This window comes from Ahaetulla prasina, chromosome 5 (assembly GCF_028640845.1).
Source record: "Ahaetulla prasina isolate Xishuangbanna chromosome 5, ASM2864084v1, whole genome shotgun sequence".
NCBI classification, from domain to species: Eukaryota; Metazoa; Chordata; class Lepidosauria; order Squamata; family Colubridae; genus Ahaetulla; species Ahaetulla prasina.
Window position 1 is genome coordinate 20,962,268 of NC_080543.1, and position 24,380 is coordinate 20,986,647.

Consider the following 24,380-nt stretch of genomic DNA (forward strand, 5'->3'; position numbering starts at 1 on the left):
AAAGATATTTTGATTCACAAACCAAACCATTTTGAAATACAATAATAGCTCCATAATGTTATCTACTGAAAGAGAGAAAATATATAAATGTTCCTCTTCATTGACTAAATACTGCGCTAGAAAAAAAGTCAGTGGAGATTCTAGTCATCCAGGTCATGTTTGTCCCATGGTTGTCTCATAGACATTTAGCTATGTACTTTGGGATGGGGTCTATGACAACTCCCCACACTCATCTCACCAGAGCCAACTTGCCGTGGTTGACTCACCGCCAGAAATTCACCATGGCCAACTCACCAAAGGACAACTTGCTGCGGGACAACATTTACAATAATATTGAAGAAATAGTGGAATAGAATCATTAAAGAAAAGATGCCAAAGGAGGGACAAAATGAAGTGTGAATGACAAAAATTAAAATATTTTTCAACTATTTTAAATAATTAAATTGAATTGTTGAATTGTCCCACAGTGAGTTATCCTGGAGCAAGTTGGTAAGTTGGCTGCGGTGAATTGTCCCATTCTGTTGGGAGGAACGCCCTTTGAATGGTGCAGGAGTACAAAAGGATTTCTAGGGAAAAAAATTGAAGATTGCAGAAAAAGGGCTAATGATCAGATGGCTGCAAGTCAGGGGTGAAATGCTACCAGTTTGGGCAAACCGTTAGTGATAAAAAGCTACTGGTTCAGACAAACTGGTAGTAAAAAAACCCTACCGGTTTGTCCAAACCAGTATTTCTGACAATCAGTTGTGCCGCGCGATTTATATTCACTAGAAAACTGAAAAACCTGCTTTCTAGTGAATCTAAATTGCACGGCACAGCTGTTTCTCCCCCTCACTGTTCTACTTACCTTAGAAAAGGCTTCTTTTTCTGCTTGCAGTGTGCATTTGGTGTGCAGTGCGCATGCATGAGCAGCATGCTTTTGGTGTGTACTTGGCATGGGGGCACAGTGAACCAGTGGCAATCAGCGGAGGATTTCACCACTGCAAGGAATATACAGTAAATCCTTCCATTCTCCACCATTCAGTCAGAACTGAAGAAGCTTCTTGGGTGAGAAGCAACATGCTTTTTAACAAAACAAGAAAGTTCAATTGAAAGAAAGCACCTTTGGGTTATACTAGAAGTAAGGTTATTGAACTGAGAAAGAGAAAAGGTTTTTCAGAAGGAACTGAAATGGAGTAAATTGGACTATTCCAGGAAACATGGATTGCCTAGAGGGAAGTGCAGCTTTGGACCTACCATCTGCTTCGAAGAGATTTCTCTGCATTTGAATTCAGTGTTAGAATGACTCGTTTCAATTTTACCGTTTTGAAGTGTTTTAATAAAGGATGTTACATTATACTTCTATTAATGTCACATTTGTAATTATCTTCAAGCTTGAATTAATCTTAAATTCTACTTTTTTTGTCTATTCTTTTGCTGCCTTTCATTATTTCAAAAGGAAAGTGAAATATATATTCAATATATCTGTGCTACCGCTTGATACCATTCTTACTTTATGGATAACATCCATCGCAGAGTCTGTGCTCTCTGAGCTTGGTTGTTTTCTTGCAGATATTTCATTACTCAACTAGGTAATTGATGATATTACTTAGTTGGATAATGAAACTATGGGGGGGGAGGGGAATCCAAGCTCAGAGAACAACAAGGAACCCTGAGCTACAAATATTCTCTTACATTGGTATTGTTCTGTCCCCCTCCGCAGTCCGGGAAACACGAGCGATGACTTAATTAGCCGGCAACTATCAGCTCTGGCAGCAAACTAGCGAGCTTTTGCCAAGTGTCTCTGTTATCTCTCTTGATGCCGATGAGTCAGCCAGGAAACCAGGAACGAACAGGACTTTAGCTCTAATTCTCCCTCTAAGCAGTTGATTTGCTTGCCATGAAGTGGTATAGCAGCCCTTGCTGCTTTTATATCCTGTGGGGTATGGCTCCATGACTCAGCACTTCCTAGGCCTGCCCCACCCTTGCTTCTGTTGTTCCCGCCTCTCCTGCCTATGAAACCTAGAGTCCAGCCAGGCCTGATTGCCATCAGCCAGGTCTGGAGGCATGGGGAAAGAGTTGGGATGGAGGCCTCGTTATCTCCTCCACCTGGCCTGCCTCTGGCTCCTGGAGCTGAGCCAGGGAAGTCGGTGCTCCAGAGGTAAGTCCTGATGGCCCTCCCCCCTCATTTCCGAGTCACTTTCTGGCAGGGGCCTGGCTCGGGGGTGGGGGGTGCAGACACAATAGGTATCTATTATAGAGTTTTCCCCATGGCAACCACAGACAACTCTGCAAAATTCAGTATGAATCAAAACTCTGAAAATCTGTGCTTTTTCCTGCTTCCTTCACCAAAATAACTGGCAACTTTTTAAGTGTCTACAAGGATTAATATTATTTGCTTCAATTTCCATGCAACTCACTCCCCTCCCCTCCCCACAAAAGATGTCCTTACCAACTCAGGACATAATCTTTGTGGCCCTCAGAGCCATTGACATATTTCCAGCCATAAAATGGTTACGTGGGTAATACGTTTATTTTGGTGAACGTAGGTTACACCTCCACAGCATGCCATAAAAAGAAAACTTGTAAACATAAAGAAAGGCAAGATGCTTAAAGCTTCTAACATGAATTAAGCTGAACCAAATACTATTTTTTTTCCCTGAGTTTAAAAGAGAGTAGAGCAAACTGTAGTGATCTGACTGTGAACAGATGGAATCACATCTACAGGGTAATTCAATTGTTCTGCATCTGACTTCTTAAGTTTGTCTATCATCAATGTTTCTCCCTAATCTCATTATAGATAAGGCAGTAGAAGACATAGTGAGTAATGGTGTCCACTTGGCCAGCACCACAGGAGCAAAGGTGCTTTTCCATTAGGCATTTATTAGATCTTTCTTCAAAGAATGCTAAAGGCATAGTTTCTAAGCAAGAAATGGTTAGAAACTCGATGGAGCTCTGATATTGTTAGCCAGATACTGGGAGAAAGCTTCTGTGTTTCTTATGATACTGTGTTTCCCCAAATAAGCGCTTGGCCTTATTTTCAGGGAGATCTTATTATTTTGTGGAGTGTGGAGCAAGATGGGGCTCCTCTTGCCATCTTACCTGATTTCCAGCTCTCAGTTTAAATATTTTCAGGGAGGGCTTATTTTTTGGCAGAGGCTTATTTTAGCGCATGCGCGCAAAAGCCCGATTGGGCTTATTATCAGGGGATGTCTTATTTTTGGGGAAACAGGGTAAATCAGAAGGAATACTGTGATAGCTGCACTATAATGTCATTTTTAGTTGCATCCCATTCAGGGAGCTTCTCTCTAATATTTTTTTTTCTGTTCCAAAACTAAGTTACCCAGTGGAGGAGCAGTGTGCAGGAAGCACAGTTGTAGGACATGGAACAGAAATTTAGTCAATTGATCCCACCATATAATCCAGTTAGAAAACTTAACCAGTTGGAGTTCTTGAAGATTTTCTACTTTTTTTAAGGGGCCTTAATAAAACAAGGTAGATTCTAACAAAGATTGAGGGTAGCTTTATCTCCATCTTTAGAAGGCAGCAAGTATGCCCCAAAGAAAATGTATATAGAAAATGTGTCACTTCGTCACATTTTGTGGCAATGAGTAACTTGAATTCCATAACTTTAGTCTACGTTTGCAGATATAAACAACAAAGATGATGACAATCGATCAGACAAGGAGGTGTAAGAGCCATGGTGGTGAAGTGGTGAGCATGCAGTATTGCAGGCTAACTCTGCTTACTGTCAGCAGATCAATTCTCACCAACTCAAGGTTCACTCAGCCTTCCATCCTTCTGAGATTGGTAAAATGAAGGCCCAGATTTTTGGGGGAAATTTGCTGACTCTGTAAACCTCTTAGAGAGGGCTGTAAAGCACTGTGAAGTAGTATATAAGATAAAGTGCTATTGCTATTGTGATGCATTATTTTTATTTGGACAGGGCAGAAAACAAATGTGATACATTTTGATGTTGTACATGCATTAGTTAGTTTAACAATGGTAATAGGAGGGAGCTTTAGCTTTATAACATTTTATTTATAGCTTGGTGAATGAACCAAGTAAGAATTTAGGATTCATAATGAAAATACTGGATGAAAATGGGAATGCCATAGCCAACTTGCTGCGGCCAACTCACTATGGCTAACTCATCATGGCCAACTTACCACGGCCAACTTGCCATGGGACAACTCAGTGTGGGACAATTTAACAATTCTATTTAATTACTTAAAATAAATAAAAAATATTTTAATTTTTGCCATTCACATTTCATTCTATCCCACTTTTTTACAATCTTTCCTTAATGATTCTATTCCACCATTTCTTTGATATTAATGTAACTCTTGTCCCGCAGCGAGTTGTCCTGCAGCAAGACAGCCGTGGCAAATTGACTGTGGCGAGTTAGCCATGGTGAGTTGGCTGTGGCGAGTTGGCCATGGCAAATTGTCATAGACCCATTGAAAATTGCAATTTTAACCCATCTTCAGGGTTCAAGTTGTGATAGGTTGAATCAAAAACTGAACCACTGATTTAGATTGGCAGATATTAGTAAGCTGAGGGGTACCTAATGAAATGGGCCTGTTGAACATAACTGGAGCTAATACAGAAAGAACAGGAAATTAATACTTTTAACTTAGCATAACAGAATTATTTCTCTAGACGTGCGTGGAAAACCAGAATCTTTGGAAATCCCCCACTAATGATGGATATTTATGTAAGGATTATGCACTAAGCTTTGTTCCAGAACATTATATTTTACGAAAGGGTGAATTTTTTTCTTTAAATCATAGCAGGAATCTTTTTTCTTTTTTTAAAAAAAATCTCTGTCCCCAAAATACTGAAATCCACAATTGCTTTCATAATTTTAATGATTTCCCCATGTATTTATATTTTTTAATTTTCAACATTTTCCTAATTCTATAATCCATGCAGAAAACATCAGTTCTAATCAATTGGCGATTGGAGCATGTGATCGGCAGAGGAATCAGGGGTTGGTTTTGAGTTTTGATTTACTGAGGGAAAACCCGGATCCCTCAGATTCGGATTTTCCCAGATGTGCCAGTTTACCTATCCTAGTAAAAGAACTTTGAAAGATGCCTGCTTCGGAGTTTTAACTTGGGGAGTGGGTTTTCTGGAACACTGACATTTAGGGCAGAATAGGAGTAATAATAATAATTAGAAAAAATAAACATTTAAAAAATGAAATAAATAATTATTTTTTAAGACTTTCTTTTCTTCCTATCGTATGTCCCACTTGGTTGATGGATCTGCTGTGTCTGTGATGCGCTTGGTTAGTTGAGGAGACCGAACTATCAATATGACGATTTTTCAGCCCACACATCATAAAACTTGATGGTGTTTGGTGGCTGAGAGCGAGTGATTGGCCAAGGTCACCCAACTAGCTTCTGTGCCTAAGGGACAACAAGAACCTAGGTCAGGGGTCGGCAGCCTTAAACATTCAAAGAGCCACAAAGGTCTTAACCGGAAGCCCCCATTCAATTCTGGAGCCGACCAGAAGTCCAGTTCTCCCAACATAGTCTCCTCTTAGCGCGGCATCCTTTTTCCTCTGCTGACTGGAAGTCTGGTTCCCTCACCATAGAGTCTCCTCCTAGCATGGCGTCCTTTTCTCTCTACCTGTCCTAATCGAAAGCCTTATCAATTGTGGAGCCGACCAGCAACAGGGAGCCCGCAGCAGAGGGATGAAAGAGCCACATGCAGCTCCAGAGCTGCAAGTTGCTGACCCCTGACCAATGTTTTCTTACTTCTAGTTCAGCATCTTAAGTATTACACAACAGAAAGTTACCTTACAGTTATGTAGTTATGCTGAACAAACTATACTGCCCAAACCTTGGAAAAAGAGTTTCTTATAGTAGACACCAATATTATACTAGCTTGACTTCTCTAAGAAGTCATTCCTTGTGTGATCATGCAACTGAAAAAGTCACACGCACACCCTCTCTCTCTCTCTTACACACACACACACACACACACACACACACACACACGGAGGTTTAAGCCTAAACTCTTTTTCTTCAGTGAATCCTGCAAAATGCAAATCCAAAAAACTGAAACATGTTCAACCTTGAATTATCTAGTCTCCTTTTATAAATTTAATCTTTCATTGGAACAGGACATAACCAGGATTTGTAAACCTGAAATGTGATATAATATATGTAAATATAAATGAGTACATTGGGCAGAATAATTATATATAATTAGTAATGTTTGAAGAGTATATATGATATTTTGTTTTATATTTTAGTGTGTATGGCAGAGATGACTTCAGGATGGTCACACTGTGTCCAATATTTTAATAAAAAATGAATAAATAAAACTATATATAAAAAAATAAATGTGATTTTTTGATTTTCAGAAAGGAGCTTCAAACTGTGTCTACCTTCCCAGCCCCATTTCCATTAACAATGATTCTGATCAAAATAAAGTTTCATTTAATCAGAATCGATGTAATGTTAAGCCCATAGGAAGCTATTTTTAAGACCAATAAAAAAAATGTTTAATTTTGTTTTGCCACAGATTCCAAGTCAGTTTTGCAAAACCTGGTATTCTGTTCTGTGATTTCAACTCCAAGGCTAAACTTTTTTTCTGAATTGAATCAACAGATTAATAAAGAAGTGTTAAATTTATCAGCTGAAGAAGTTTAGCAGATAACAAATGGGTGGAACATTTCTTTTACACTGCTGCTCCTAAAATGGGTGAGTTTTCCCTCTTGGAAAATTATTATAATGAAGAAATGTAAAGGAACATGTCTGTATTACAAGGCTGAATAATAACCAACATATAGTAACCAATCAAACAAAGCTGGTAGTGAGTAAATACTGGAAGAAGATAAATGATTTTATTTTAAAGAGATTAAATATATAATAAAAAAGTATTTTATTCAACTGAACAAAGTATCAAATGGCTAGAAGAAATATTTGAGAAGCAACGGTATTATGGATTGACACTGAGGGTTGGCTTGTAATCATGAAATATAATTAACAGGAGATTAAACAAAGAGTTCAGGTTGTGAAGCATTCATTTCTGAAAGGCTAATGTCAGCATGGAATCAGTGGATTAAAAAAAACCACCTTTATAATAACATTGACTTATTCATAACCATAAGCAAGAGCCAAACTATCAACCCAGAATGGGCACCTTGAACTGGAAGAAATTTTTTTGTTGATCTCATTTTCCTCTCGTACGTTGCATCATTTCCTTTCACAAATCTGCAGATGTAAGAAGGGATATTTGGAAAACACCTTGTCCTTTCTCCATCTCCTAAGACAGAGTTCAACTCGTGGGAACATCTGTCTCTGTCTTGCATCTCCCATACATTAGAGAGAGCAAATCTTGGGACTGAGAATATAAATTAAAACTGACCAAATGTTTTTTTTTTTTAATTAAAATAGTTTTACAACAATTAAATTTTTTCCCCCTCCCCCCCTCCCTCCTAAACCCCCCTCCCCCCCCCCGGACTTCCCGGAGCAAACACAAGGTATAGTTCCTTAAACAAAACAGTCATACATTAAATTTTTAAAATCTAACACAATTATAATCTTTCTCTCTCACATAACCTGACTTCTTCCTAAACTGACCAAATGTTCAGTGTGCAATTCCCATTCTGACAGTCATGTGAAATGAGTCACTTCAGGAATATTCTGAGGAGAAATGTATTTTAGTTTTTTTTCGATAAGAAATTTCTGTGGTAATACTGCATTTTTGTCATAAGTGGAATATAATTGAGGCTTCTGTAAGAGAGAAGTTGCATTTACTTGCATGCACTTCCCCAATATTAGTTTCCAATGAATTTGATATATACAGGCTAGAACCTGATATATAACTTCTCTCCTTTACGTTTATCTCAAAATTGCTACCTGATTTTTTCCCCCTGAAGTCTTTCTCCCTGCCTTTTTCATCAAAATGTGATTGGTATTTTATTCAATTTATTGAAAGAGTCGCTCAGCTACCAAATGCCTCATTCTGTTAACTCCCATTGATAAATTGTATATATATAAAAAACCCACCATCCATTGCTTATGAAATGTATATATTAGACCTCTGCTCCAAAACATTTTAGGATGATGATATGCCACAGTGGGTGTCATAATAAAGCAAGGTGAAAAGTTAAATAATCCTTGCAATTGAAATAGGATATGAAGCTTAAAACATTAAAACTAAATTGAAAAAATAATTTAAAATACCCGTGCAATTCATATTTTAACGTAATGTCTACAGTGTACAGTAATTATTACAGCCATACCTATATTGGGGAGAAATGGAAAAACAAGAGGTTTTTTAAAATAGAAACGACTATCTCAATAGTAACTTCTTCAGCTCTGACTGGATGGTGGGGAATGGAAGGATTTATATTCCTTATTTATTTATTTATTTATTTATTTATTTATTTATTTAATTAATTAGTTAATTAATTAATTAATTAATTAATTAATTAATTAATTAAACTTTTATACCGCCCTTTTCCCAAAGGACTCAGAGCGGTGTACAGCCTACATTAAAACAATTAATATACACACTAAAATAACAGTTAAAAAACTTATTCAATAAAGGCCGAAATTAAAACCATCATTGATCATATAAAATACCCAATAAAATTACAATTAAAAACTTATTCAATAAAAGGCGAAATTAAAACCGTCATTGATCATATAAAATACCCAATAAAATTACAATTAAAAACTTATTCAATAAAAGGCGAAATTAAAACCATCATTGATCATATAAAATACCCAATAAAATTACAATTAAAAACTTATTCAATAAAAGGCGAAATTAAAACCGTCATTGATCATATAAAATACCCAATAAAATTACAATTAAAAACTTATTCAATAAAAGGCGAAATTAAAACCGTCATTGATCATATAAAATACCCAATAAAATAACAATTAAAAAACTTATTCAATAAAAGGCCGAAATTAAAACCGTCATTGATCATATAAAATACCCAATAAAATTACAATTAAAAAATTTAAAATTTAAAATTTAGAATTTAAAAATCAGGCCAGTCCCGCTTGGATAAATAAATAAGTTTTCAGTTCCCGGCGAAAGGTCCGAAGGTCAAGCAATTGGTGTAAACCGGGGGGAAGTTCGTTCCAGAGAGTAGGTGTTCCCACAGAGAAGGCCCTTCCCCTGGGGGCCGCCAGCCGGCACTGCTTGGCGGACGGCACCCTGAGAAGACCCTCTCTGTGAGAGCGCACGGGTCGGTGGGAGGCATGTGGTAACAGCAGGCAGTCCCGTAAGTACCCGGGCCCTAAGCCATGGAGCACTTTCCTTGCAGACAGCTGGTCATTTGCATTCTTTTAGAGAGTAGTTGAGGCCACTTGGAGATTTATATATGTCCTCATGGTCCCTGAGTAGTAAAAAAATCTACTAAATTGTAAGACTACATTAACAGAACTTTGCAAGTCCGAACATACAAATATTCTGCTGCCACTTTTAATTGTTTGACCAATTAAGAGTGGATCCTTCCTAAATTTCTTTCTCTGACCATTAAGCTAATGAAGGCTCCTCACTCTCTTGTCTGGCTGTTTCCTAAACAGGATGCCTTCCTTTTGTCCCCTAAGAGTATCCACACATTTCATTATATTGATAAAGTGCAACCGATCCAGAACTGTCTATCAGTTTTCAATATCAAGGAATCTCCCAATCCACAAATGCTCTATTGTTGCTACTACATGAAATCAATTCCCCTAAAAGATGAACACTCTTTTCACATTCTACACTATGTCAAATAGTGTCAGGGTAATGAAGATTTAAAGCTGACCAGCCCCTTTAAGACTGAGGATGAGTCAGCAGGGTTATTGCCCTTTAAGAAGCTGTCTATATAAAGAAGGCCATTAGAGGGCGTCTCTCTCTCTCTCCTTGTGTATCACTCTCTCTCCTCATATATCTGCATTGTAGTTCTCCATGTAGAGTTGAAGAAGATTGATTGATTGATTGATTGATTGATTGATTGATTGATTGATTGATTGATTGATTGATTGATTGATTGATTGCCTGGCTTTGCTTAGCACATGTATGTATATATAAAAACCCACCATCCATTGCTTATGAAATGTATATATTAGACCTCTGCTCCAAAACATTTTAGGATGATGATATGCCACAGTGGGTGTCATAATAAAGCAAGGTGAAAAGTTAAATAATCCTTGCAATTGAAATAGGATATGAAGCTTAAAACATTAAAACTAAATTGAAAAAATAATTTAAAATACCCGTGCAATTCATATTTTAATGTAATGTCTACAGTGTACAGTAATTATTACAGCCATACCTATATTGGGGAGAAATGGAAAAACAAGAGGTTTTTTAAAATAGAAATGACTATCTCAATAGTAACTTCTTCAGCTCTGACTGGATGGTGGGGAATGGAAGGATTTATATTCCTTATTTATTTATTTATTTATTTATTTATTTAATTAAACTTTTATACCGCCCTTCTCCCGAAGGACTCAGGGCGGTGTACAGCCTACATTAAAACAATTTATATACACACTAAAATAACAATTAAAAAACTTATTCAATAAAAGGCCGAAATTAAAACCATCATTGATCATATAAAATACCCAATAAAATTACAATTAAAAAATTTAAAATTTAAAATTTAGAATTTAAAAATCAGGCCAGTCCCGCTTGGATAAATAAATAAGTTTTCAGTTCCCGGCGAAAGGTCCGAAGGTCAAGCAATTGGCGTAAACCGGGGGGAAGTTCGTTCCAGAGAGTAGGTGCTCCCACAGAGAAGGCCCTTCCCCTGGGGGCCGCCAGCCAGCACTGCTTGGCGGATGGCACCCTGAGAAGACCCTCTCTGTGAGAGCGCACGAGTCGGTGGGAGGCATGTGGTAACAGCAGGCAGTCCCGAAGTACCCGGGCCCTAAGCCATGGAGCGCTTTCCTTGCAGACAGCTGGTCATTTGCATTCTTTTAGAGAGTAGTTGAGGCCACTTGGAGATTTATATCTGTCCTCATGGTCCCTGAGTAGTAAAAAAATCTACTAAATTGTAAAACTACATTAACAGAACTTTGCAAGTCCGAACATACAAATATTCTGCTGCCACTTTTAATTGTTTGACCAATTAAGAGTGGATCCTTCCTAAATTTCTTTCTCTGACCATTAAGCTAATGAAGGCTCCTCACTCTCTTGTCTGGCTGTTTCCTAAACAGGATGCCTTCCTTTTGTCCCCTAAGAGTATCCACACATTTCATTATATTGATAAAGTGCAACAGATCCAGAACTGTCTATCAGTTTTCAATATCAAGGAATCTCCCAATCCACAAATGCTCTATTGTTGCTACTACATGAAATCAATTCCCGTAAAAGATGAACACTCTTTTCACATTCTACACTATGTCAAATAGTGTCAGGGTAATGAAGATTTAAAGCTGACCAGCCCCTTTAAGACTGAGGATGAGTCAGCAGGGTTATTGCCCTTTAAGAAGCTGTCTATATAAAGAAGGCCATTAGAGGGCGTCTCTCTCTCTCTCCTTGTGTATCACTCTCTCTCCTCATGTATCTGCATTGTAGTTCTCCATGTAGAGTTGAAGAAGATTGATTGATTGATTGCCTGGCTTTGCTTAGCACATGTATGTATATATACTGTATATGACTTGTATATAAACCACTTTTTGCAAGACAAACCTCTATGTCCTGTATTTCGCTCCTGGGTTGTCTCAAAATAGTAGTCACACTGTGCACACTCTAACAAATAGACATTAAATATCCCTTCTTTCTGAGTTTTTTAATAGATGAGGGTGAAGGTTCGTTCTTTGAGCTTCTAAGTTGGTTTCCAAATTTTTGTTACCAATGTAGGCAAACACCTTCAGTGGAGTTTATTTTTAATATAGATTTCTATAAGGATAAAGAATTTGATGATCCAAGTGACCTAACAATTCTATCAACAATTCGCTTGTCTTCATCTATCCCACTAAAGAATCGAATAACAGCTCATCACGTCTACAACCAGAGAAGCTGTGACAAGAGAAATAAAGCTCGATGCTCTCAACCTAATTGTAATAGCTGCCTGCAAATTTATGGCTGATTTTGCCTGGGACTTCCAATCTAATTTCCCGTACAAAGTTCTAGCAAGTCCTGGATTTCACACCAATATTCTGGATTAGTTCAGCTAAATTGGTGAAATGCCCAGAAGACATTATGCTATGTGCTATGAAATTGTGCTATGGGCTCAGTCACAGAATCTCTGACAAATTTTGCTGAGGTACCGTCTCAGTTCACTTGAAAAACTATTGCATCATGTCTGTATTTTTAACACACCCTTCATCAACAAGAAACTAGAAGGGATTTTTTTTAAAAAAAGTTACAATTAATTGCAGTGAAAATTTACCATACTCTAATTTCTTTATATAAAAATAAAGGGGAAAAAGTGAGGCTCATAGGAAGCTTTGAAGAAAGAATTTCATGTAGAAAATGATTAGAAAAATGCATTCAGCATAGGAAATAATAAACTGATACAGGGTGGTATTGCATCTTTGCACATTTTTAAATGATTGACATATCCTGGTGATATTTTTGCATAGTTTGCCACAAAAGCTAGGAAAGCTAAAAAAAGCTAAGAAACAAAAAAAAAATCAATGCAATTCTTCTAATAACTCATTTAAAATAAATCTTAAAAACCTGAATAGAATAGAATAGAATAGAATAGAATAGAATAGAATAGAATAGAATAGAATAGAATAGAATAGAATAGAATAGATTTTTTTTATTGGCCAAGACACACAAGGAATTTGTCTTGGTGCATTTGCTCTCAGTGTACATAAAGAAAAGATACGTTCATCAAGAATTCTAAGGAACAACACTTAATCATAGTCATAGGGTACAAATAAGCAATCAGGAAACAATATCAATATAAATCATAAGGATACAAGCAACAAAGTTACAGTCATACAGTCATAAGTGGAAGAAGATGGGTGATGGAAACGATAAGATTAATAGTAATGCAGACTTAGTAACTAGTTTGACAGTGTTGTGGGAATGAGTTATTTAGCAGAGAGATGGCGTTTGGGGAAAAACTGTTCTTGTGTCTAGTTGTTCTGGTGTGCAGTGCTCTATAGCGTCGTTTTGAGGGTAGGAGTTGAAACAGTTTATCTCCTGGATGTGAGGGATCTGTAAATATTTTCACAGCCCTCTTCTTGATTCATGCAGTATACAGGTCCTCAATGGAAGGCAGGTTGGTAGCAATTATTTTTTCTGCAGTTCTAATGATCCTCTGAAGTCTGTGTCTGCCTTGTTGGGTTGCAGAACCAAACCAAACAGTTACAGAGGTGCAGATGACAGACTCAATAATTCCTCTGTAGAACTGTATCAGCAGCTAAATAGCTCGGATTCTCAAATTCTGAGTTTATTATTGTTTATTGCAGTATTCATTTATTACTAGTACTGAGTTTATTTATTTGTAAAATTTATTATTTGTACAAATAAATCAAGGTGAGCATATGCAACATACCACCCTCCTATTTTCCCCACAACAACTCTTTGAGGTAGGCTGGGCTGAGAGAAAGTCACTGGCCCCAAAACACCCAACTGGTTTTCATGGCTAAGGATTTATTTATTTTTATTTTATTTATTTATTTCGATTTTTATACCGCCCTTCTCCCGAAGGACTCAGGGCGGTGTACAGCCAAGTAAAATTCAATATATAAACATTAAGAGAAAGTTAAAAAGCATATTATAATGTGGCCCAAATTTTAAAACAAATTTAAATCTTAAAATATAAATAACCCCAGTAAAATTTCAGTCCAGTCCCGCTTGAATAAATAGGTGCGTTTTCAGCTCACGGCGAAAGGTCCCAAGATCAGGCACTTGACGTAAGCCAGGGGGAAGTTCATTCCAAAGCGTAGGAGCTCCTACAGAGAAGGCCCTTCCCCTGGGGGCTGCCAACCGACATTGCTTGGCGGACGGCACCCGGAGAAGGCCCTCTCTGTGTGAGCGTACGGGTCGGTGGGAGGCATAAGGTAACAGCAGGCGGTCCCGTAAGTACCCGGGTCCTAAGCCATGGAGTGCTTTAAAGGTGGTAACCAAAATCTTGAAGCGCACCCAAAAGACCACAGGAAGCCAGTGCAAACAGCGCAGGATTGGTGTTACATGGGAGCAACGAGTTGCCCCCCCTATTACCCGCGCAGCTGCATTCTGGACTAACTGCAGCCTCCGGGTGCACTTCAAGGGCAGCCCCATGTAGAGAGCATTGCAATAGTCCAAGCGGGAAGTGACAAGGGCATGAGTGACCGTGCATAAGGCATCCCGGTCAAGGAAGGGGCGCAACTGGCGCACCAAGCGTACTTGGTGGAAGGCCCTCTTGGAGACGGCCGCCAAATGGTCGTCAAACGACAGCCGCCCATCCAAGAGGACACCCAAATTGCGCACCCTCTCCGTTGGGGCCAATAACTGCCCCACAGCCAGCTGCGGCTGCAGCTGACTGTACCGGGTGCCGGCATCCACAGCCACTCCGTCTTGGAGGATTGAGCTTGAGTCTGTTTCTCCCCATCCAGACCCGTCCGGCCTCCAGACACCGGGACAGCACTTCGACAGCTTCGTTGGGGTGGTCCGGGGTGGAAAAGTACAGCTGAGTGTCATCAGCGTACAGATGATAACTCACCCCGAAACCACTGATGACCTCACCCAGCGGCTTCATGTAGATGTTGAACAGGAGGGGCGAGAGAATCGACCCCTGTGGCACCCCACAAGTAAGGCGCCTCGCGGTCGACCTCTGCCCCCCTGTCAACACCGTCTGCGACCGGTCGGAGAGATAGGAGGAGAACCACCGATAAACGGTGCCTCCCACTCCCAACCCCTCCAACCGGTGCAGCAAGATACCATGGTCAATGGTATCGAAAGCCGCTGAGAGATCTAATAGGACCAGGGCAGAGGAACAACCCCTATCCCTGGCCCTCCAGAGGTCATCCACCAACGCGACCAAAGCTGTCTCCGTACTGTGACCGGACCGGAAGCCGGACTGGAACAGGTCTAGATAGACAGCTTCATCCAGGTACCGGGGAAGCTGCCATGCAACCACACTCTCTACAACCTTCGCCAGAAAGCGAAGGTTGGAGACTGGACGATAATTTCCCAAAATAGCTGGGTCCAGGGAAGGCTTCTTGAGGAGGGGTCTCACCACCGCCTCTTTCAAGGCGGCAGGGAAAACCCCTTCCAACAATGAAGCATTTATAATTCCCCGGAGCCAGCCTCGTGTCACTTCCTGAGTAGCCAGCACCAGCCAGGAAGGACACGGGTCCAGTAAACATGTGGTCGCATGTAGCTTCCCCAGTAACCTGTCCACGTCCTCGAGAGCCACAGTCTCAAACTCATCCCAAATAACCTCAACAAGACGTGCCTCTGCCATCCCACTTGGATCATCGCAATTTTGGTCTAAACTATCCCGAAGCTGAACAATTTTATCGTATAGATAACCGTTAAACTCCTCGGGACGTCCCTGCAGGGGGTCATCCCGCCCCCCCTGTTGAAGGAGGGAGCGAGTCACCCGAAACAGGGCGGCCGGGCGGTTATCTGCCGATGCAATGAGGGTGGAAACGTAGGAAAGTTTTGCCTCCCTCATTGCCACTAGGTAGGTCTTAGTAAAAGAACTCACTAGTGTCCGATCAGCCTCAGAACGGCTAGACCTCCAGGTACTCTCTAGGCGTCTTCTTCAGTGTTTCATCACCCTCAGCTCCTCAGAGAACCAGGGAGCCAAGTGAGATCTACGCCGGGTCAGAGGCCGCAAAGGCACGACACGGTCCAAAGCCCCAGCCGCGGCCCGCTCCCAGGATTATAGATAAGAGTTGCATTTTGGTCACTGGATTAGACAAACCATGCTGGCCAATTTCCTTTAGCCTCATTGTGATGCTCTGAGTTCATTTCATATGTACATTCATTTCCTCTGGATGGTTGAAGGACCTGCTGTTGCAAATGTGGAAATATGCAATGGACCACTAATGAAAAGGAGTAATATTTGTACTGCGTGAACAAAAACCTATTTCCATTACCCTGACTAGTCCAAGAAATGGAACTTTATATTCAGTTTCCTAAGGTAACTATAAAGTTACTTATACCTTGAACTGGGGGGAACTAACGTAATTCATTCATTAAACCTTGGTTTAATTTTGAAAGTGGCACGTATTCTTAAATATATGGAATGCTGCAGGCCTGAGAGGAACTGCCACTGACTCCAAATGCAGTTTTTCTAGAATGTTCTTATCACTCCCAAATGGAAACTGTTAAAGTTGTCCATTCAAGCTTCTTTTTTTAATTAACAGTATAGAAACTGAGGCAAAGAGGCTGCAATAAAACTACTTTATTTCTAATATTTCTAATCACACCAGGACAGCTTAGCTGGTGGCTGGCCAATTTTAACATTAAAAAAGTCAGGGTAATCACACTCAATAATGGAAGACTGATTAAGTCCTTGCTCCCATGTTTATCTGCACAATGAAATTACTCCAAAACGACAAATCCTGCCAAGTCATCCCAAATTACATCTAATGTTTGATAGTTGAAGGTGGCCATCAAAGAACTATTTTTATAATAGTCACCTTTTTCTAATTCAGGACGCCAAAGCCGAGCACTCCTTTAAAAAAACACCATAACTTTATTAATTTTAAAAAATAAAACCTAAAGATTAAAAACTAACAAAGTCAAATGGTCAAAGAGAGGAATAGATAGAAAAGAAAGAAGGAGAAATAGCCTCTAGTTCAGACCAACTGTTGCTTAAGACAAGCAACCATCAAAGGAAATTGTATAGCTGAGCAGATAATAGGCTCCTTTACGACTTACAGTGTCTATCTTAAGGCAGAATTGGTGATCAAGAAGATTTAAGCACTTGAATGTGGGTCACTGGTGCTAACCTCCTAGATCAGGGTTCCCCAACCCCTGGTCTGTGGACTGGAACCAGTCTGCAGCATTCCAGAAACTGGACTGCACAAACAAGTGAAGTCCCACCCATGGGATGCAGGCAGCATATTAAACCATGCCCCCTCCTCTGGTCCATGGAAAAACTTTCTTCCATGGAGCTGGTCCCTGGTGCCCATAAATTTGGGGGCCACTGTCCAAGATGATCAAATAATTCTCAACTTTGACTTCAATTCAATTCTGTTCCTATAAAATGAATGGTGACCCCACAGCCTGGCCTGTATTTTGGCAATTTATTTACCTAATTCATTTGCTTCTAATTGGATTTCTGCTCTAAATCTCTGGATTACTTGACTACATTATTCCCTGTGAATTTCTAATTGTCTAGCCCTGCTGGGATAAATACTTGCAATCTGTCCTTCAGATTAGAATTAGGAGTTGATATTTCTATTTTCTACAGTACCTCTGACACAAAATTGTTGAGTCTTGGATTAATTATAATGATTTAGCTTTATGATTTAGGGATCCTGTTTGGTTAAGGCACCAGGCCAGAAACAGGGGGAAATGTGAGTTCTAGTCCCAATTTGGACATGGAGATATAAGAGATATAAATAAAATTTAAAAAGTAATAAATTTGCTGGTGTATAGCTCCTACTTATTACTGCAACATTTAGTCTCTTTACCCTGTTGGTGGTGGTGGAGGCTGCATTTAAAAGGGAAAATGCAGGAATTCCTTTTGTGGAAAGCTATCTCAAATCTCAGGTTGGTTCTGAAGTTACATGTAAAATCTAGAAAACAGTCCATAGTGAATAGGAATAAAATTAACTGGATAAACAGAATAATGTTTTATTATCCCTAAAATACAAACCATTCAGAATTTAGCACTATAAGAAGAGGAGTGAGTAGTAGTCATAGCTAACTCAATGGCATTATTCTAAGAGATGTAGTTTCTCCTTAGACATGTTGCGTTATTAGAATAGAATAGAATAGAATAGAATAGAATAGAATAGAATAGAATAGAATAGAATAGAATTTTTTATTGGCCAAGTGTGATTGGACACACAAGGAATTTGTCTTGGTGCATATGCTCTCAGTGTACATAAAAGGAAAGATACGTTCATCAAGAATTCTAAAGTACAACACTTAATGATAGTCATAGGGTACAAATAAGCAATCAGGAATCAATATCAATATAAACCATAAGGATACAAGCAACGAAGTTGCAGTCATACAGTCATAAGTGGAAGAGATGGGTGATGGGAATGATGAGAAGATTAATAGTGGTGCAGCCTTAGTAAATTACAATCAGTGTGAAACAATCAACTGGAAATTTGACTATTTGATAAGATTCTTATAGAGAGAAGATTCCCAGAGATCCAAATCATGGTTGTCCCAAAGGTGCTTTTTTCAAGAGGCAACTGAACTTTTTGTTTTTATTTGATGACGTTTCACTTCTCATCCAAAAAGCTTCTTCAGCTCTGACTGGATGGTGAGGAATGGAGGGATTTACCATAATCCTTGCAGACAGCTGGTCATTTAGAGAGTCTTTGAGGCCACTTTGAAGTTTATCTGTGTCATCAGAGTCACCTGAGTAGTGCAAATGGGTGTGGAGCCTTCTTGGAACAGCTGAAAGGATTGTGTTGTAGACCAGAGATAGATGATGTCTATCTCCAAAAAACCCCATTTGGATTAGAAGCAAAATGTCTTCAAAGAAAAACAAGGAAGTCCAGTTGCCTCTTGAAAAAAAGCACCTGTGGAATGACTATTTGGTAGAAATAGAATGCTTGTTTTCAGAGATTTTTAAAGATTGCAATTGGCACATTTTCAGTGCCTTTTTACAAAGATCAAAACAGTATTTGTACACAGTGTATCAGCCATACTCACAAGGATGTCCAAACACCCAAAGATGAAAGCATACTTGGAAGAAACATGCCAGGAGAAATATAATTTTTTTTTATTTTGTCACAACATTACATACAAGCACATACAATGAAAGGAAACAATAGGACAGGAAAGGTAGGTACTTTTGTGCACTTATGCACCCCCCTTACAGTCCTCTTAGGAATGGGGTGAGTTCAATGGTAGACAGTTTTTGGTTAAAGCTTTTGGGAATTTGAGAAGAGACCACAGAGTCAGGCAGTGTGTTCCAAGCGTTAACAACTCTGTTACAAAAGTCATATTTTCTGCAATCAAGATTGAAGCGGTTAACGTTAAGTTTAAATCTATTGTTTGCTCTTGTATTATTGTGATTGAAGCTGAAGTAGTCTTTTACAGGAAGGACATTGCAATAGATGATTCTGTCTGTTAAACACAGGTCTTGTCAGAGTCGGCAGAGTTCTAAATTTTCTAATCCCAGGATCTCAAGTCTGGTGGTATAAGGTATTTTGTTGTTTTCAGAGGAGCGGAGAACTCTTCTTGTAAAATATTTCTGGATTCGTTCAATTGTATTAATGTCAGAGATGTGGTATGGGTTCCAGACAGGTGAGCTGTATTCAAGAATAAGTCTAGCAAATGTTTTGTATGCTCTGGTTAGTAATGTAGAGTTTTTGGAGAAGAAGCTACGCAAAATTAGGTTTACAACTCTTAGAGCCTTTTTTGCTATGTAGTTGCAGTGGGCTTTGGCACTTAGATCATTTGATATGAAAACTCCAAGGTCTTTTACAGGGTGGGGGTCATCTGTAAGGTAATGTCCATCAAGTTTGTACTTAGTGTTTGGGTTCTTTTTTCCAATATGTAAGACTGAGCATTTGCTGGTTGAGATTTGGAGTTACCAAGTTTTAGACCAATCGGATACAAAGTCAAGGTCTTTGTGAAGGGTAGTAGTATTGTTGGTGGTGTTAAATAGTTTGACAACATCAGCAAAGAGAACACAATAACTTGAGATATGGTCACAGAGATCATTTATGTATAGTATGAAGAGTATTAATTATAGTATTAATTTCAAATTAATGGGAACAGGAATAAATATCTATACCTTAGTCTGAAGTTTGAACTAGATAGAGTGAGTAGATCTCTCAAGTCAGAACAGCTCACAAAAGGAAACTGTCTGGATCTGCTCAATCCCCTACTTACGGAAGAGGTAATCTGCAGGTTTGTATAGGTGTTTCCTGAGCCACGGTGGCGCAGTGGTTGGAGTGCAGTATTGCAGGCTACTTCTGCATACTGCCAGCTCCCTGTAATTTGGCAGTTCAAATCTCACCAGGTTCAAGGTTGACTCAGCCTTCCATCCTTCTGAGATCGGTAAAATGAGGACCCAGATTATTGGGGGCAATACGCTGACTCTGTAAACAGTTTAGAGAGGGCTATAAAGCCCTGTAAAGCGGTATATAAGTCTAAGAAGTGTTATTGCTATTTATATTAGGTGATAGCTACACTGAAGCTATATGGTACCTGCTTCATTTTACTTTGCTTTAGCTCTACAGGAAAATTGACTTCACAATACTTACTGCCTAAAAGATTTTTCCTTCTCTGTCATGTTTGAACTATTTTGTTTCTAATAGAAAGTTCCCTGATGTTGGATCTTCCTCTAACAGATTTATCATGTATTCAAATCTCTGATTAGCCCATAAGGTAGTCCTTGACTTACAACAGTTCATTTAGTGACCATTTGAGATTACAAGGCACTGAAAAAAATGACTTATTACCGTTTTTCACACTTGTGACCATTGCAGCATTCCCATGGTCAGGTGGTTAAAATTCAGACCCATCCTATTCATGATGGGTGCAGTGTCTTGGGGTCATGTGATCAACTTTTGGGACTGTCTAACTTTGCTTGTCTCATTGACAAGCAAGGTCAATGGGAAAACCAGATTCACTTAAAACCATGTTACTAACTTAACAATTGCATTGATTCACTTAACAACTGTGGTAAGAAAGGTCGTAAAATGGGGCAAAATTCACTTAACAACTATCTCACTTGGCTCAATTGTGGTTGTAACTGGAGGACTACCTGTACACCCCTGTTATAATTGAAATTTCCTGTTGAATGATAGAGTTTGGAAATAACAGGGCAAATACTTTATCAAGTTTCTCTTGTTCATGGTAATACAAGGTAAGGTAAAGGTTCCCTTTGCACATATGTGCTAGTCATTCCTGACTCTTGGGGATGGTGCTCATCTCCATTTCAAAGCTGTCAGAAGACGTCTCCATGAATGAATTACTTCATTCTCAGCGTAGTTCAACTAAATTAAAGCAAATTCCTCCCAACACAATTCTTCAGTCCTATCACCAACCTTGGTCCAATTAGGCAAACTGCCAAAGGCCTTGCTTGGCAAATGTTCAGAAGACACTGATACAAATGCAACAAGACAAAGCTATCAACATTGTTTTCCAGCAAAGAGCACAAACGCTGTTGCTGGTCTTTTAAGCCTTATGGGAGGGGCCAATCATCTCTTGGCCCTACTCCCGAGTCGTCCTCTTTGCTTGAGTTGCTCTTGCCTTCTGGAACCTCTTCTCTATGCATGCATTAGGAACAGGCTCCTTCTGTTCCCCTGCCTTATCACTGTCAGTCTCTGGAGGCTCTGGAGTCTGCATCTCACTCCCCAATGGCCCTGGCCCCACCTCAGCCTCCGACGCAGAGCCCTCATCCGGGCCTTCCCCAGCCTCCAGGACTGGCCACGCTCTTCCTCAGCCTCAGCCTCATCACTGACTCCGTTGCCAGCTCTGCCGGCTGCTGGCGGACCACAACAACATCATACGAAGATAGATTTTTGCAAGCATCTGAATTAACTGTGAATTTCAGCCATCTGCTTTTGTAGTTTCTACAATATAATATGCTGAGTCTATTTCTCTTATTGTCAGACCATACAAATAGAGGAACAGCAAACAGCATCAAATAACATCTGGCTTTCCAAATGAACCAGCTAGAAATTCAGTAAGTGAGGTGACAGAGTAGCAAAAAAAAAAAAAAAAAGGCTTTCCAAATGTTAAATAGTCTGATGAGGTTCTTTTGCTGAAATCAGAGACAATTTACTAAAATGAAAGCTTTTGTATTAATATGTAGAATTGAGGAAGGGGTTTTTTTGCCCCAAATGTTCTAGAACGTTTCCATGATTACTGTAATCAGTCCCGGGGATAACCAATCCGAGATCTAAGAACTGCATGCATGCCCTTTAAAGTTTTGATTGTGTCTTCTCTAGGGTTAAAAGAAAAATTGCCTGCTCAGGTAAGTTCTGAATGTGACCAAAAGCCAAATTGAACACATGCACCTGAAATAGTTATACAGAAGCTGAAGTTAATTAAATTGAAATCACATTTAAATTCAGGATGTTGTGTTGCCCTACCCACCTTTTGAAGTAGGCCCCGGCATGCCAGAGGCCAAGCGAAGTCTGCCCATGCTCTAATAAAGGTTGTATGTTTCTGATCTTGTCCAATGATTGATGAGCTTTCACAGACGATCTTTGAGTCAATGCTTCTTACAGCTAGTTCAGGCAGGTGGAATTAGCATTCAGTCAAGCGAGCTTATCACAAGTCAGTTGAACATCGGCAAGACTGAAATATGGATGAGATGAGCATTAGGTAAAAATAAAGATACTAGGAGTAAAATTGCAGGTTGAGATCTGAAGAAAAATATCGACCTGAAATTTCAGTCAAAATAGGATGGTTATTGGGAGATTATTGGCAACATTTATTTATTTTATTGCTTGCTGGGTTGATTTGGGCACTGCCTGACACCAGACTCACTCTAATGAGTGATAGCAGAAGAGATGGAGAACTTAAAGATCATCCAAAACAGGCCACCAATGAATTCAATGAGACGTTGCTGATAACAGCAACAATAATGCCAATAGATTTATTCGCACTTCCCTTCTTTGCATGCTTTTATACCAGGAAAATGGGCGAAGAGGCTATTAACTTATAAAAGGACATGTTTGATCCAAGCTGTAGTGAATTCATTTTTAAATTGATTGGGGAAATCAAAACTGCCCACCCAATGGATTACAGACAAAAGGTATTATCTGATCAACAGCTGTTTGTGTCTTTATTTTTTTTCTCTCTCTCTCTTTCTGTCCTTCTTTTGCAATAATCTCACTGGGAGATTCATCTGATTTAATAAAGACATTTGATAGAAAAACTCAGGACCCGAACATAAAAATGTCAAAGCTGGAATAGTTAATAGCCTGATCTGGGATATACTGAGACAGCTAATGAATGTAGCTATTAGGATAGCAATCTTTAGCAAACCACTTTTTCCAGCTGGTGTGCTGAGGGAGTTTTCAGTCATCTGCCCTCTGGTGAAATCTAAGTAACGTTCCTGTTTAATCATGCTCTATCTTTCGTTTCTCTCCACTATATACAGCAGTATATGAAGGCTACAGAAATCAGTTGAACTTGCCTAAAGAAATAATTATTGTTTGCTTATAATAAGATAAGAAATGACGATGAGGTATTTTATCTGCCTGTGAACCGCCCTGAGTCCCTAGGGAGATAGGGCGGTATACAAATTTGAATAAACTAAACTAAACTAAACTAAACTGATCAAAGCAGTAGCACTTAGACTTATATGCCGCTTTACAGTGCTTTACAGCCCTCTCTAAGCAGTTAGACAGAGTCAGCCTACTGCCCCCAACAATCTGGGTTCTCATTTTACCAACCTCGGAAGCCTGGAAGGCTGAGTCAACCTTGAGCCAGTGAGATTTGAATTGCCAAACTTCAGGGAGTTCAGTTGCTAGTCAGCAGAAGTTGCCTGCAGTGCTGCATTCTAACCACTGTGCTACCACGACTGCTGCTGCTGCTGATTTTGATGATGATGATGATGAATATGAAATCAGAAGCTGCACTGAAATCATTACAAAATACTCCTTAGATACCTAATAGTGATATGCAATGTCATTTGGACCTTGGAAATGTTCCAGTCCAACCCTCTGCTTAAGACATTTACATTGATCCAATTATTAAAAAGTAATGGGGCCAAAAGGTATCCTTGTTCAGCTGTTTTGCTAGTTGGCATTTTATATGAGACATACTTGGCTACAAGACATCTCATTCCCAAAGTAGTAATGGAGTAACTGAATAACAGAGTTGGAAGGTACCTTGGAGGTCTTCTAGTCCAACCCTCTGCTCAAGCAGGAAACCCTATACCCATGATGGTGAACCTATGGCATGGAGGCCACAGATGGCATGCAGAGCCATCTCTGCGGGCACACGAGCCGACGCCCAGGTCAGCTCCACCACGCATGCCCATATGCCTCCTGTCGGCCAGCTGATTTTGGGGTCTCTGCTGGGAGGCATGTGCGCATGCAGGGGGTTTAGTTTAGTTTAGTTTATTTAGACTTTTATACCGCCCTTCTCCCGAAGAACTCAGGGCGGTTCACAGCCAAGGTAAAAACAACACAATATATACAGTAAAAACAATGATAAAAATCTTATTAGACATCAGGCCAGATTAAAAACTATTAAAACATAAAAACCCCAAATTAAATCAAAATCTTAAAACTGCTAAAAAAATTATTTTTAAAATTTCTATGCCAGTCCTGCGCGAATGAATAGGTAGGTCTTCAACTCGCGGTGAAAGGTCCGAAGGTCAGGTA